Genomic DNA, 17,283 nt, shown 5'->3' with positions numbered 1-17,283 from the left:
AATCTACAGTTGGTAAAGAGACATTGATAGACTCTGTCGCTCTCTGATTATACAACTAAACACACCTGTGAGCTACAAGCTTTAAATACTGGCGTTTCAATCACAGCAGGAGGTAATAACTCGAGGGTTTTTTTGTCCAGAAGTATCTGCAGATGAACTTCATCCGCAACTGAAGGTTAGAGTCTGCTGGAGTCAGTCCTACAATATGCAAATTAGCCATGTGCACCAGACAGGAGAAAGTCTAACTTTGAGTTTGAGTCACTTTGTAAATAAAGTGACTCAGTTCTCACCATTAAAATCCCTGTTCAGGTTTGCTGTGAAACCAAGCAGTTCTTCATTCCAGCTTCAAATGGAGAGAAAACTGGTTTTCCTGAAGCAAAACTTCTCACCTGCAGCCAATCAGGCAGTGAGAAAATATGATGTAATACAGCCAGCAGTCTGCTCAGATGTTTCCTGATTGTTTTCAAATCCAGAGCGGAGCTTTTCAGCTTCTTCAGGAAGGAAGAATCACCGTCCACGTAGATCACCATGCGCTGGTTCAAGCCCCGCGCCGGACAGATCTGGTAGCTACACCAGCACTGAGCCTCGATGGAGCCTTGGCCAAATGAAGCCTCATCAACCATTTTCTATATTTTCTGACTCCACCAGATGGCGCTGTTGGTTTGAAGATAGAGGCTGAAAGATTGGCAATGAAGTGAGTTTTCAAACATTTGTTGAACAGACAGCGCCATCTAGCGCCATCTGCTTGTATGGAAGACTGCCTGAGAATAGCAGGTGCTGTGAGCATTTCATCCCCCTGGCTAGAGGGCGCTCTTCTTGCTCTTTTTCAACTCATCTTTTCACAAACACATCAATGTTGGTAAACGATGTGTGACCTGGAAGGAAGTGATTGACCTGAACCTGAGGGTCATCAGTAAGTAAACTAATAATCATACCCTGAATATTTGTACTGAAATGTTAATACAATTTAAGAACATAAATAAATATGAACAGAAACAACAACATATGATAGATAGTGAGTAACTATTTTATTCTAGATAAACTATGAGAGAGAGAGACATACTGATGGTAGATTTTAGAAGAGTTAGAATCTTCTTGAGATTCCTTCAGTCTACAAGTTGATGATAGAGCAGCTTCATGAGTGACGACAACATCAACACTTTAGGAGCCACTGCTGTGACTCGGATCTGAACCGGGGTTGCTGCGGCCACAACACAGAGTACTAACCACTATACGATCATAGCGACAACACAGAGTACTAACCACTATACGATCATAGCGACAACACAGAGTACTAACCACTATACGATCATAGCGACAACACAGAGTACTAACCACTATACGATTACGGCCACAACACAGAGTACTAACCACTATACGATCACGGCCACAACACAGAGTACTAACCACTATATGATCACGGCCACAACACAGAGTACTAACTACTATACGATCATAGCGACAACACAGAGTACTAACCACTATACGATTACGGCCACAACACAGAGTACTAACCACTATACGATCACGGCCACAACACAGAGTACTAACCACTATACGATCACGGCCACAACACAGAGTACTAACTACTATACGATCATAGCGACAACACAGAGTACTAACCACTATACGATTACGGCCACAACACAGAGTACTAACTACTATATGATCATGGTCACAAGGAAACATTACAGAGAAAATATCTCAGCAATCTTTGGAGACAACACTGACTCTGAACTTCAGATTGATCATGTGTTAATAAAAGCCGGGGGGGACGGAGGGGAACGTCTCTTCATGGAACTATAAGATGTCACCAGTTTATTAAAATGTTTATTACCTACATATATTGCCTGAATGTGCGGTAAATAAGTTTGCTGGATTTTTACATGGAGGAATTAAGCTGATGGTTAAATGGACAAAAAGATATATAGCATTCATTATGTTTTTAATTATTAGTTATTAGTGTTTCAGCTGTACAGTTTAGCTACGTCACATTAACACAGTAAAATGTCGGCTAATGTCTGGAGCTTCAGGTGTGATGTGATAAAGAAGTAATTTTCTTTGATGGACTGGTTGTTCTTATGAAGTGACCAACAGGCTGAGAGAGAGAGAGAGAGAGAGAGAGAGAGAGAGAGAGAGAGAGAGAGAGAGAGAGAGAGAGAGAGAGAGAGAGAGAGAGAGAGAGAGAGAGAGGGAGAGAGAGAGAGAGAGAGAGAGAGCACAGACCTGTAAGAAAGTGTAAGTCCAATGAAATAGAAAGTATAGAACCTTACCTTACTGTCAGTCTCCCTGAGTTTTTGTCTCCTCTTGCCTCAGCTGCACCTCGACACCCTGTCCATGAAAATCACAAACAGAAGGGCTGACAAGACACAACCTTGGTGGAGTACTATGTCTTCCAGAACTTTCCCAGGGAGGCTGTGAAGTGTGATACCCTGATGGTTCTATCTGCTGACTCTGTTTGGTGATGTCATAGTGATGTCATAAAATAATGGAAACAATCAAAGTTGTTTTACTTCGATCTTCACTTTGATCTTGACAAAATTATTATTTATTAAGTTAACCAACCAAGTTAGGTTATGTTTTCATCTGCGTGTATTTATTTATTGGTTTTTATGTATGTATGTATGTATGTATGTATGTATGTATGTATGTATGTATGTATGTATGTTATTTGTTATGTGTTATTATGTACTGTATGTACGTGTTTTAACTACTTGCATGAAGTGTCACATTTCAGAGGGGTGGAGATATGGGCCCTTACAACCTATTGGCTCTTTCACTTCTTAACAAATCACTTTAAGATTGTGATGAGGATCTGAACTGAATTTCTTGGAAATAGTATAGACTAGTTAGAACCAGCAGATGGCGTAATACTACTTCACAGATGCCAACTGCCATTAAAGACAAAAGAAGAAGAAGAAAGTCCATTCAGGATAGTGTTGGTGACTTACAGACTGCACATCTCCATCTTCAGCCCACAACAATCAGGGTTCTAATTTACAGATGATTTAAGGTCAGTTTACACCACAACAAAAACAAGTGGAACCACAAAACTTTAGTCATATTTGTCTCCGTTTATACGACAGTGGTGCTCAGATCCACTGCAACCATCACTTTTTGGTCCCAGCTCTCAAGGTGGAACTTTTCTTTCACACTCCCGACTCCCCCCACAGGGACAGGCGGAGGCTACGGAGCGCTGTTACTGAGCATGTGCTACTGAACCAGAGTGTCAAACTGTGACCTGACAGTGTCAGAGTCTTGATCTCCTGAATTATTTATGACATCACTGGAGTCCTTTAGCTTCTTCAACATGTCGGCTCGTTGGTCTAGGGGTATGATTCTCGCTTTGGGTGCGAGAGGTCCTGTGTTCAATTCCCGGACGAGCCCTTTGGTTATCAACCATGATCCTTTGTGTTAAATTTCCAAAGACTTTGTGTGTGAGAATCCTCCTCCCAGACCAACCAGCAACATCTTCAAGAAGCAAAAGGACTCAACCAACAGTATCGGGGCTTTATTCACTTTGAGGAGCTTTCAAACAGCAACGCTGACACTTTTCATGATTTTCTCCTAAAAACACTCGATGCTCTGGGTCTGGATGTTAAACTCATCCTGGACCAGGAACATGATGGAGCCAGAACAGTGTCTGGCCTCATTTATAAAGGTCGATTATGACAAAACAGGTCCTGGAAGATGCGTACGCCACTTTCCACAAAAAAGTTTGTGATCTAAAATAAACTTAGGAGGAGACTGTGCGTACTACTATGACAACAATGGACCTGGACCAGGAACATTTTTGTTACGGGGGAAAACTGGTAGAGCTGATGGTGAAGTGGTGAAATGAACCAGATGGTGAAGTGGTGAATTGAACCAGATGATGAAGTGGTGAATTGAACCAAATGATGAAGTGGTGAATTGAACCAGATTATGAAGTGGTGAATTGAACCAAATGATTAAGTGGTGTATTGAACCTGATGGTGAAGTGGTGAATTGAACCAGATGGTGAAGTGGTGAATTAGTGAAGTGGTGAATTGAACTAGATGGTGAAGTGGTGAATTCGTGAAGTGGTGACTTGAACCAGATGATGAAGTGGTGAATTGAACCAGATGATGAAGTGAAAAATTGAACCAGACGGTGAAGTGGTGAATTGGTGAAGTGGTGACTTGAACCAGATGATGAAGTGGTGAATTGGTGAGGTGTTGAATTGAACCAGATGATGAAGTGGTGAATTGAATCAGATGATGAGGTGGTGAATTGAACCAGATGGTGAAGTGGTGAATTGATAAAGTGATGAATTGCACCAGATGATGAATTGGTGAATTGAACCGGATGCTGAAGTGGTGAATTGAACCAGATGATGAAGTGATGAATTGAACCAGATGGTGAAGTGGTGGATTGGTGAGGTGTTGAATTGAACCAGATGGTGAAGTGGTGAATTGAACCAGATGATGAAGTGAATAATTGAACCAGATGGTGAATTGGTGAATTGATGAAGTGGTGAATTGAACTAGATGGTGAAGTGGTGAATTAATGAAGTGGTGAATTGAACCAGATGACGAAGTGATGAATTGAATCAGATGATGAAGTGGTGAATTGAACCAAATGATGAGGTGGTGAAATGAACCAGATGGTGAAGTGGTGAATTAGTGAAGTGGTGAATTGAACCAGATGATGAAGTGATGAATTGAACCGACTGAGCTAGCCAGGCTACTTGTTCTGTTGTCATGGAAGGTTCACTCTGATATCCTACACATGAGACGACCACTGCTCACTGTGGCTGGCTCACATTGTAGAAACTCCATTGTTGTCAGTGTGTCTGCTGCTGTTGTGTAAAAGTAACACTTTTCTTCAACAGACAAGTTGTTGTCACTTGGAACCTTGTGATGTAAATGGGGTCCAAACCGACCCGTTAACATGAGACTGGGTTGTGAAAGCTCACACAGGAGGAGGTGAAGAAAAGATCTATTGCATCAAGTGGCCGGGAATCGAACCCTCCTGAGTGGCAGGAGAGAATTCTACCACTGAACCACCAATGCTTAAACTTCAGCTCATTCCAGCCAGGAAATGTGAAGCGTTCCACCTTCAGTGCTCCATGAACCCCTCCCCCACAGTTTGAGTGATTCTCACTGTCACTGAGTGAAACTGAACCAAACTGTGACCGGACACTTTTTGTCTCCTGCTGGAAAATAAGAGTCAAACTGTCAATAGTAAGAGAAACATGAAAATCTGACAACTAAATGGACAAAGCTCAGATCCTGAGAGGAGCTGAAGTCAACATTCTTTACACCTTTTTTCATTGTCATGTTGCGTCTCTTCACTTTTGCACTGAAGTGGACGTAGCTTCTACGTCACCAGATAACATCTACAACATGAGCAAACTGAGTGAACTGAGGCGAGTACTGAAGTACTGAACTGAACTGTACAGACACATTTTGTACAGTGGAAACGGGGCTGAACAGTCACGAGTCACAAGGACACTCACCTTGGCAAACACTTTGTGACCTGAGAGGGAGTGATTGGGAAGAACGTCTGTCCTGAAAGGACGTTTCTGATCTGAACCTGAGGGTTATCAGGAACCACACACAGAGAACCTTACACTGCCCTCTGAGGAATTGAACCCTGGTCTCCTCAAAAGACAATAAAGTGGGTTAATCCTGATGCAAAACTTTCCTGAACCATGTTGTTGTGGCCGAGAGGTTAAGGTGATGGACTAGAACTCCATTCGGGTGTCCCTGCGTAGGTTCAAATCCTGACAACAATGTTGCTCAATACTTTGAGAAGGTTAAAGAAAGACTCTTGTGAGTGATTTAATGAAGTAAAACCTCTGATATAGAGATGCCCTGAAATCCAAGGACGAGAGTCCCCTGAAGATGTATTCTCCTCTTCAGAGGGTCTCATCATGAGGACAAGTTGAGAACAAGTAAATCTGAGGACTTCAGTTGTCTCAGATCTGTATGTTTGAAAAGAGGCCCACAATTTAGGTGTGGTCTTCGACTCCGACCTGTCCTTTGACTGTCAGGTGACCAAGGTAGTCCAATCCTGCTTTGCTCAGCTGAGACGACTAGTCAAGACCAGGTCATTCCTCTCCCCAGCAGACCTGGAGAAAGTAATACATGCCTTCATCTGGTCCAGGCTGGATTACTGTAACTCCCTTTATTCTGGCATCAGTAGGCTCAATGTTCAAAGACTGCAGCTGGAGCAGAATGCTGCTACCAGGTTTTTAACAGGCACCAGGAGGAGGGACCACATTTCACCAATCCCTTCTTCCTTTCACTGGCTGCCTGTCAGTTTTAGAAGAGATTTTAAAATGCTACTGCTTGTTTTTAAAGGCTTGAATGGTCTGACTCCTCCATATATCAGAGACATGTTATGATAATAATAATTACTAGAGGTTTGTATTTCCAGAAGAAAATGCAAGTGTGAATGCTGAAGGTTGAATAAAGCTGATCTCCTTTGATCTCTGCATCTCCATGGCTCCAGTGCTGAGGTCATATCAGATTGAAGGAGATCATCGGCTGTTGCTGTGTAGATGCTAAGATCAAAGATTTCCTCCTGCTTTGATCTGCTCTGATCTCCATGAGGTGCCTCTCCCATCTGCTTTGTATGAGACATTTTTTCAAAGTTTTTTGTAATTGAACAAGCAGCACTTTTTAAAATTTGAAAGTCCGAATAATAATTCACAAAAGAATACAGAATATTTATAGTGCCTTTCAAACCACTCAAGGTCACCTCACAAAGTTAAATAAGCCAGACCGTTCCTCTGACAGGGGTCTACTAATGTTACCAAGAACAAGGCTCATTACCAGGATGACAGAGCCTTTACTCTCCGGCCCCTCGGCTCTGGAACTCAGGCAGGAAAACTCAATATCCTGTTTTAAGTCTCGTCTTAAAACTCTTTTTTATCACTTGGCTTTTATTAACTGATGTTTTTTTATTTTTTATTTCTTCTTATCTCTATTTTGTATGCTCTGTATTTCATTGTGGTAAACTTTAATGTGGTTTCAATGTAAAAGTACTTTGTAACTGAGTTTAGGAAAGTGCTATAGAAATAAAGTCATTATGTTTGCTGGTTATGTAACCTCAGAGACTTTTCATACTTGATATGATCAAGATAAACAGCAGCTCCACCAGAGTATTTCTCTACTGGAGAGCAGCTCTTCAGGATTTCAGTCATTTGACAATTGGGTGTAGATCATGAAAGCAACACTCCTCTGGATGGAGACTCCAGAGAACCTTTCTGCATTGACATAGTTAAGGCCAATTCATCCTCCATAAGAACAAGATAAAAGTTCAGCAGTGCAGGTCCTGCCGAACAAAATTACGTCTTTTCCTTCGTCCAGCTTCTTCTGGCTGAAGAAATTTGTTTTCGGCTGTTCCAACCGTCCTGCTGAACTATGTAGGAGCCGCACTGCCGAAACTTCTGCTCTGCCGTGTGCTGCTCATGCGTGTTCCAGTTCGCTCATGACTATCAGTCATATTTTAATCATATTTAACTTATAACATCGCTGCTGTACGAGCGCCGCAGCTCGTTAAAATGTCGGAGTGCAGGCTTACGTGATATACCTGAACGCATCACGAACAGCTGTCAGCTCCTGTAGTTAATACCGGACCAACATGGAGCTCGGACAAAAACCCTCTTTATTACTAAAACAGTTCAGATAAATGTGTTTCTGAAAGTACTGGAGGCGAGAAATAAACTTTGCAGTTGAAAAGTTTAAACGCCGCATCACAGATGTGTGGCTGTTGTGAGGGGGCGTGGCCTGCGAGTTTGGCAGCTTCTTATCATAGCATGAACAGTCCTGCTGCCGAAAAAGCTTTTTTTTCCAAAAGCTGGCTGACGTCACTGCTGAATTTTCTTCTTGTTCTTATGGGTTCAAAAAGGGAGGGTGCAGGGGACTTTAGGCTATTGATGATGTGTTGCTGGAATAGGAATCCTGGTCAGTTTCAAGTTTCTTCCCACAAAGAGCCTGAACAGGGACTTGAACCCTGGACGATTAAAAGTCTAATGCTCTACCATCTGAGCTCCCCAGGACACTATTAATCTACTTGCTGCTCTTGGTGTCAGACATAAAGCTTGGAGATGCTGGGGATTGAACCCAGGACCTCATACATGCAAAGCATGCGCTCTACCACTGAGCTACATCCCCTGTCTTTTACTTTGTATGTAAACGTATGTGAATGTAGAACTGGACCACATCCTGTAGAACTGGACCTGATGACCTGGAGGAGATGAACAGGAGCTCATCAACTAGTTCATCAATACATTTGTTGGGCCCATTGAAAGTGTTTTCCAACTTTAAGAAGAGAAGGACAAACTTGTCCTTTATGTCTTGAGACAACTCCTGAGGTTCCTCATCCAGAGGCTCCAGATGATCTGCCGAGGTCTCACCCTCTAGAGTGGGCTGGGCTGCTGATTGAACACTTCACTTTTAAAATCCTCAGGGGATGTGCAGCAGGTTTTCTGGGTCTATGAGGAGCAAAAGTGGAATAAATGTTTGTCCTGAAGCTGCAGTTTCTGAAGACACATGCAACGACTTTGAACTTCCTGAAGTGGTGCCAAGATGCTGAAAATACTGCTTCTCTGAAATAAAAACACTAGAACGGCACAAGAGAGCAGTAAATGACAGAAGTTCCCTTTGTGTCACCAACTCTCCAAGCTGTGGGGACAAATGGGTCTGAAGGGAGGTGGATGTTTTGAATGAAGAAGAGCAATCAGTGTGAAGACGAGGAAGGGACAGACTGCAGCCACCATGTCCATGTTGAAGCCTGGAGTGTTTTAACAATCCTGTCTGCTGCTCTGACTCCAAACTACACCTCTTCCTCCTCCACCTCATGCTGAAGCCTGTAAAATCAATCCAACATGTCATCACTAAGGTAGTTGGTGTCACTGAAAGTTTCTGTCACTTTCATCTTCAACAAGACTCCTTTGATCTTACCTTGATCAGCTGTTGAGACCAAATTCCTGAGTCCCCGTCCTTCAGTATTCTGTGAAATCTACAGTGAAATGATAATAAATGTGAAAAGCAGACAGAATATAAAAGTGAAGAACACTGTATTCAATGCTTTTAGTCTTGATGGTCCATGTCATCCCCACACAAATGACGGCACAAAAGCCAAACCAACCTTAAACACAGAGACACACAGCAAGCATTGTTTTGTTGATGTAATCTAAGAAGTAACGCTGAGCTCTGGAATCCTGCAATCTCACAAACAATATCATGGAGCCTCTGCTGGAAAATCCTAGATTGTGTCATCCAAGTATTAATATTCCAGAGTGCAGTGAGAAGCTGAACACTACACTGGAATCTGATTACATGAACATTAGTCTGAACTACAAAACTCAACTTTGATGTTTCCTTCAAAACCAAAACACTCAGAAATAAACTCTTTTTTTTATTACTGATAATGACTCATCTGAGTTTTAAAAACTAACCAAAACAAAACTACAACTTCACAACTTGATTAATGCCATTCAAATATATATATATATATATATATATATATATATATATATATATATGTGTATATATATATATATATATGTATATAATCACAAAAATCTTTGGAAAAATGTGTCAAACTTAGAAGATGGGGGAGGCACCACACGGAGATCAGAGCAGATCAAAGCAGGAGATGATCTCCTTCAATCTGATATGATCTCAGCACTGGAGCCATAGAAACACAGAGATCAAAGGAGATCAGCTTTATTCAACCTTCAGCATTCACATTTGCATTTTCTTCTGGAAAAACAAACCTCTAGTAATTATTATTATCATAACAAACTACAAATGACTGTGTTGCATTTGGTGCTATATAAATAAAGATTCATTGAATTGATGTCATGAGGCACTGCTGGGATTTGAACCGGGGACCTCATGTTCACTACACAGGCACTTTGGCCAGCTAAGCCACAGCACCTCCTTTGGTGGAATGTAGTGCTGCATTACCTGGTGTCAGAACTTGTTGAAGTGAAACTCAGAGAGCAGATGGCATCGTACAGATGTTCCTCACCTGTTGAATTAATGCTGGATTTACAGAAGAGTGGCTTCATGACAGCTGGGGAACATCTGGACCTGATGTCACAAAGCTTCCACATTGTGACATCACTGTGATGTCACAATGTGGAAGCATGGTAACAGATACATGACAAGGACACAGCGTAACCCAGGATCCAGACAAGTGTAAACAGTGTGGATCAGGGCTGCTCCATGTGATGTGATCAGCTGAAACAGATGTTAACCAGGTGTGAACGGCCCAGAAAGACCTGATGAGACACACAAGCTGAAGAGGCTCTGACAGAACTCACTCAGAAACCTGAGTCACTTCTCTGTCTGACAAAACAAACTCCTCCACTTCTTATCATCTTCTTATCATTCTTATCATCCTGTCTTACATCAGCTTAAATCCCAGCAGTTCCTCACAACATTAATTCAGTTCAACTTTACTTATATAGCACCAAATACAACACAGTCATTTCTTGGTCTTTTTACAGGAGAAACCCAACAAGTCCACATCATCAAGCATGAGGGTGACGGTTTGGTACAGTACTTTCAGTACCATCCACAACTTGAGTCAGTGAATACACATGAAAACCCGTACTGTATCATAGCGTACCGGCACATACTGAGTGAAGGAAACGATTTATTTCAAACAGGATAAGTATGAAAGAGTTGGTGAGAAGGTGAAGCTCCCAGGGAGCTGATGGGGTCAAAGATCATGATCTAGATCAGGGGTCTCAAACTCAGTTCCTGGAGGGCCTCAGCCCTGCATGTTTTCCACGTCTCCCTGCTTCAACATGGCTGATTGCAATGAGTGGCTCCTTATGGAGCTTTGTGCTGAATGTGGTGATGAACCATTCAGGAGTGTTAAAGAACCCGCACCTCCTGAGAGACTGGAACCTTAATCCAGCACCTTGGACTGCTCACTCACACTATAATCATATAAGTGACATCATGGAGGTCAGAGGAGAGTGACATCATGGAAATCAGAGGAGAGTGACATCATGGAGGTCAGAGGAGAGTGACATCATGAGGTCATCACCAGAGCTCACCTCTGGACATCAAAACAGCCTCCATGCTACGTTTGGCTACGACCCTGACAGACAGCATGCATAGCAACATCTCTCCCTTAGTATAGTGGAGAGTATCCCTACCTGTAACATGGGAGCTGGGGGTTCAATTCCCTGATGGGGAGTGCAGCTCTTTAGTTTACTTACTGATAACCCTCCGGTTCAGGTCAGAAATGCCCTTTTAATCACTTCCTTCCAGGTCACATAAGCTTTTACCAACATTGATGTGTTTCTGTAGTGTAGTGGTTATCACGTTTGCTTCACACGCAAAAGGTCCCCTGTTTGAAACCGGGCGGGAACATAGAGAAAGGTTTTTGAAATTCCTCAAGACAGTTTCCAACATATTAGGAGTTTAATGAACGACGACGGGTTGTGACATAAGCAAATATAACAACCCAAAACCTTTTAACTGGCAGTGGTGGGACTTGAACCCACACCTCCTGAGAAACTGGAGCCTAAATCCAGAGCCTTGGACCGCTCACCCACACTATAATCATATAATAATAATAAGGTCTATTTATATAGCACCTTTCACAGACAAAAAGCCACAAAGTACTTCACAACACAGTTCAAAAACATCAGAAAGTACACCGAATATAAAAGGCCAAGACAAGACAAAATCCTAGCAGCACAAAGGTCGTTAATTAAAAGCCTGAACTAATAGATGAGTCTTAAGTTTGTTCTTGAAGGTGTCAACAGAGTCAATTGAGCACAAAGAGGGAAGAAGATCCTTCCAAAGCCTCAGAGCAACATCCTAGAAGGATCGGTCACCTCTAGTGAGAAAATGAGAGCGTGGAACCTTCAGCAGGTTCTGATCCACAGACCTCAGAGCCGTTCAGGGTGTAAGGCTGGATCAGATCACTGAGATAAGAAGGAGCCTGACCATGCAAGGCTCTGAATACCAGGACCAGAACTTTAAACTTGATCCTATAGGACACTGGCAGCCAATGAAGTACTTTTAGAACCGGGGACATGTGAGTCCTCCTATTAGTACGGCTCAGAATTCTCACTCTCCCCTTCTTTGCCCACATGAGCTTTGTCTTGGAGACATGTTGTAACCTGTGTTGATGCTTTAAATGTGCTGAGGTGTTTTTTCTTCCTAATTCCACACTCCGCTCCCTTGTAGAGTAGTTTGGAATCTGCTTTTTCTTCTCCTCTCCTCACCTCTCATCGTCTCTCTCTTTTCCCCAAGCTTAAAAGAAATGTCATTGTACTTGTTGCAATAAAGCAGCATGTGTCCCTCTCTCACCAGGACCCTGTGCCTTTCTCACCAGGACACTGTCCCTCTCTCACCAGGACACTGTCCCTCTCTCACCAGGACCCTGTGCCTCTCTCACCAGGACACTTTGGATTGTGGTGTGTGGCTGCTTGCAGGAGGGGAGGATTTATGGAAGTGTTGTCTGTTAGTGAGGATTTCATGGTTGGAGTCAGAACATTTTAGGAGATATTTCACTAACCTGCCAACTAAATAACTAAATAACTGTAACTAGCTGCTCCCACAGTATTATGGACGAGGACAGGATCCACTCTGGATGGTCTCCTCCATCACAGGACAGTCAGAGACAAACAGCCACACACACACACACACACACAGACAGACACACAGACACACAGACACACACACACACACACACACACACACACACACACACACACACACACACACACACACACACCCCTTCACAATTTATTGTCACCAGTTAAGACAACATTTCCCTTGTTGTTGTTGGAACCGTCACATTGTTCTACAAAGAACCCAAAAGCCTTAAAAGTCATGGATTCTTTAAAAAGTTGAACAGAAAAACTTTCTTCTATCATTTGTTCCCAAGATTCACACCAATACTGAGTAAAGGGAACTTTTTCCTAGTGAACATAAGTCATGTCTGTATATTCCATCCATCATCCATCCATAATCCATCCGTCCATCATCCTTCTATCCATCCATCCATCTATCCATCCATTCATCCATCCATCCATCCATCCATCCATCCATCCATCCATCCATCCATCCAACCATCATCCTTCCTTCCATCCATCCATTCGTCATCCATCTACCAATCCATCCTTCCATCCATCTATCCATCGGTCATCCATCCATCAATCCATCTACCAATCCATCCATCCATCCATCCATCTGTCATCCATCTGTCATTCATCCATCCATCCTTCCATCCATCTACCAATCCATCCTTCCATCATCCATCCATCCATCCATTGTTCCATCCATCCATCATCCATCCATCCATCATCCATTCAACCATCCATCCATCTGTTATCTATCTGTCATTCATCCACCCATCCCTCAATCCATCCATCAATTCATCAACCTTCCTTCCATCCATCCATCCATCATCAACCAATCCATCCATTTATCGTTCCATCCATCTGTCATTCATCCATCATCCATCCATCCATTCATCTACCAATCCATCCTTCCATCTATCAATCCATCAATCATCCTTCCTTCCATCCACCATCCATCCATTCATCCATCATGCATCCATCATCCATCATCTACTAATCCATCATTCGATCCATCAATCCATCCATCATCCTTCCTTCCATCCATCCATCCATCCATCCATCATCCATCCATCCATCAATCCATCATTCATCCAACCATCCATCCATCCGTCATCCATCCATCCATCCATCATATATCCGTCATTCATCCATTCATCCATCCATCTATCAATCTGTCATCCATCTGTGATTCATCCATTCATCCATCCATCTACCAATCCATCCATCCTTCCATCATCCATCCATTCGTCATCCATCCATCCATCTATCAATCAATCCTTCCTTCCTTCCATCCATCATCCATCCATTCATCCATCATGCTTCCATCATCTACCAATCCATCGATCGATCAATCATCTATCCATGTTTGGATTCATCCATCATCCTTCCTTCCATCCATTCAATTCAATTCAATTCAATTTTATTTGTAAAGCGCAAAATCACATCAACAAACATCTCAAAGCGCTCTTACAATGATAGAGTACAACAGGACCCAACTAAACCGTTCCAAAGCAAGCAGGTGTAACAAGCAACAGTGGCCAGGAAAAACTCCCTCGCATGGAGAGAAGTTCAAGAACTCCCTCTTCAGGAAGAAACCGTGGGGCGGACCCTAGACTCTGGAAGGACGGCCATCCGCCTTGACCGGTTGGGGGGAGAAGTACATGGGATAGGACAGGGAGAGAGAGGAAAAGAAGAGGGAGAGAGAGAGTGGCAGACAGGCCAGATAAGTACAAATACTAAGAAAAGTCTATGATGAGCGTTGGTCTGATGATGAGCCAATCTCAGTCTGGAGTTTAAGGGCCGTGCCGTTGCGGTGGGGTCCCGGTGCTGTGGTGGGGTCGGGTAGTAGGACCGTCATAACTCCACTCTGTGAGTCTTGGGTCTGATCCCCTGGATCCTGCTCTCCTCCTGTCAGGGATAAAAAAGACGGCGGCAGTATCTGGTGGCTACAGTAATGTTGTTACACAGAGAGAAAGAAAGAAAGACAAGAAACAGAACCTCCAAATGTAGAGTTCCTCCCTTTAACGGGAGAGAAAAAATCCCCTCAGCAGTCTAGGCCTAGAGCAGCTCAACTTAGTGGTCCTATTTTATTCCTATTTTATTCCTAAGGATAAGCTTTATCAAAGAGGAAGGTTTTTAGTCTACTCTTAAATAAACTAATGGTGTCGGCCTTTCGGACCGAGGCTGGTAGTTGATTCCAGAGTAAAGGAGCCATATGGCTGAAACTCCTGGAAATAATAAGCTTTTAATTTGGTAACCTTTTACAATGACATTCTGGCTGTTTATCGCAGCTACTGAGTGCAGGACAGCAGAGCAGAGCACAGCCAGAATGAAGGAGCCTGTGAGCCTGAGCTCAGGGCAGAGAAACCCAGCCTGACAGAGAGAATCCTGTCATGGAAGAAGTTCTTTTACACAGATGTTACTTTGGACAGACAGATTGAAGTACAGACTGACATCTAGTTTTACTACAATAATGCCCCCATACAAGTGTTGCTGGAACAAACCAGTGTGAACCAGGTCTTGTTGAGGAGACTGTTACTGATGGTGAACGGGACAATTCCTAGGATTCTATGAGAGACTGGACCAGATTGATCATCAGTGCAGACTGATGGAAATCCTCCTCCAACCTCAAATCTAGTTGCTCAGATCAGGTGTGGAAAAGTGTGAATGAACACATGAATGTGACTGGTGGAGCACCTCCATCATTATGGCTGTTTGGTTTGTCCACCACAAATTAAAAGCCCCAAGCTTCTTCAAAATAAAAGACCATAGTTATTAAAAAATGTACACAAAACAACTTAGAAATTGATATTTAGGGGAGAGCTGGATAAAAGTTTAGCTGGCTTTTAAAATAAAAGCCCCAAGTTATTTCAAAATAAATGTGCTTGTTTATTAAAATGATACAAATCTTCAAAATGGATGGTACAACGCTGGATTTCAAAATCAAAGCCCCAAACTCCTTAAAAAAAAGTCATTTTTTAATTAAAACCTTCAAAAAACATTTTAGATTATTATTTAAAGGAGCCAGAGGCCATGAGTGTGCCGACCACGACAAACTCCTTCAAAATAAAATCCCTTGGATCTTGAAAATTACCCCAAAAATGTAATAAAAATAATATTTAGGGGTTAGACAGATATAAGGTTGTCTGGTTTTCAAAATAAAAGTCCATAGTTATTAAAAAATGTACACAAAAAAACTTAGAAATTGATATTTAGGGGTGAGCTGGATAAAAGTTTAGCTGGCTTTTAAAACAAAAGCCCCAAGTTATTTCAAAATAAATTTCCTTGTTTATTAAAATGATACAAATCTTCAAAAATGGATGGTAAATTGTTAGCTAGGCTAGGGGTGAGCTGGATTTCAATATCAAAGCCCCAAACTCCTTAAAAAAAAGTCATTTTTTATTAAAACCTTCAATAAACATTTTTGATGATTATTTAAATGAGCAAGAGGCCATGAGTGTGCTCACCACGACAGGCCAGCCACAAACTCCTTCAAAATAAAAGTCATTGGTTCTTGAAAATTACCCAAAAAACATTACAAAAATAATATTCAGGGGTTAGACAGATATAAGGTTGTCAGGTTTTCAAAATAAAATCCAACAAACCTCCCCATGAGAATCTGCTGACGTATGTGATGAGAAATGAATGTGAACACGATGAGCTGCTGTCCAAAGATGAAGATGTCAAAACTGTTCCTGAAAATCAGCTCATTAATAAAGTTAACAAAAGAACATCTGAATGAATGTGAATGTGTGAAGAATCCTGGTGGACTGGTCATACTGGACTCAGACCAGGTTTAGGATCCTGGTGGACTGGTCATACTGGACTCAGACCAGTTTTAGGATCCTGGTGGACTGGTCATACTGGACTCAGACCAGGTTTAGGATCCTGGTGGACTGGTCATACTGGACTCAGACCAGGTTTAGGATCCTGGTGGACTGGTCATACTGGACTCAGACCAGGTTTAGGATCCTGGTGGACTGGTCACACTGGACTCAGGCCAGGTTCAGGATCCTGGTTGACTGGTCATACTGGACTAAGACCAGGTTTAGGATCCTGGTTGAATGGTCATACTGGACTCAGACCAGGTTTAGGATCCTGGTGGACTGGTCATACTGGACTCAGACCAGGTTTAGGATCCTGGTGGACTGGTCATACTGGACTCAGACCAGCTTAACTCAGACCATAACGGAGTTCATAGTGAAAGATATGATGCCCATTTAATGGGCTGGACATTAGGGACTGTCCGACCATCCGGGGCTAGTAAAAGCTTTGCTCGGGCAAGTGAATCATCTGCCCCCCTTGTTTGAACGGGCTGGTGGTCTTTAGGAATGGAGCCGATCCAGGATCGGGTTCCGATATCAACGTAATTCATGGATCAGAGATTTCTGCTCCATGATCCTGGTCTGCTTCATGTTGCTGAAATGATCCACAGTGTTTCCCTGCTGCTGCTCTGCTCACTGGCTGCAAACTGTGGACTGGATTTCCTGAAGGGAGGCGGGTCTCAATGAGACCAGGAGGAATGAGTCAGGAAATCCAGTCCACAATTTGCAGCCAGCGAACAGGCTAGGGAAGTAGCACTGTGCTATCCAACTTTTCATGGCAACATGTTGCTGTTTGGATAGATTTTACACTTAAAACACAACAAAGCAACACAGCAACGTGTATGTTAGCAAAGCAACACATCAACATGG

This window comes from Lipophrys pholis (genome assembly GCF_963383615.2).
Source record: "Lipophrys pholis genome assembly, contig: SCAFFOLD_25, whole genome shotgun sequence".
Lineage (NCBI taxonomy): Eukaryota > Metazoa > Chordata > Actinopteri > Blenniiformes > Blenniidae > Lipophrys > Lipophrys pholis.
This window is presented reverse-complemented; position numbering follows the sequence as displayed.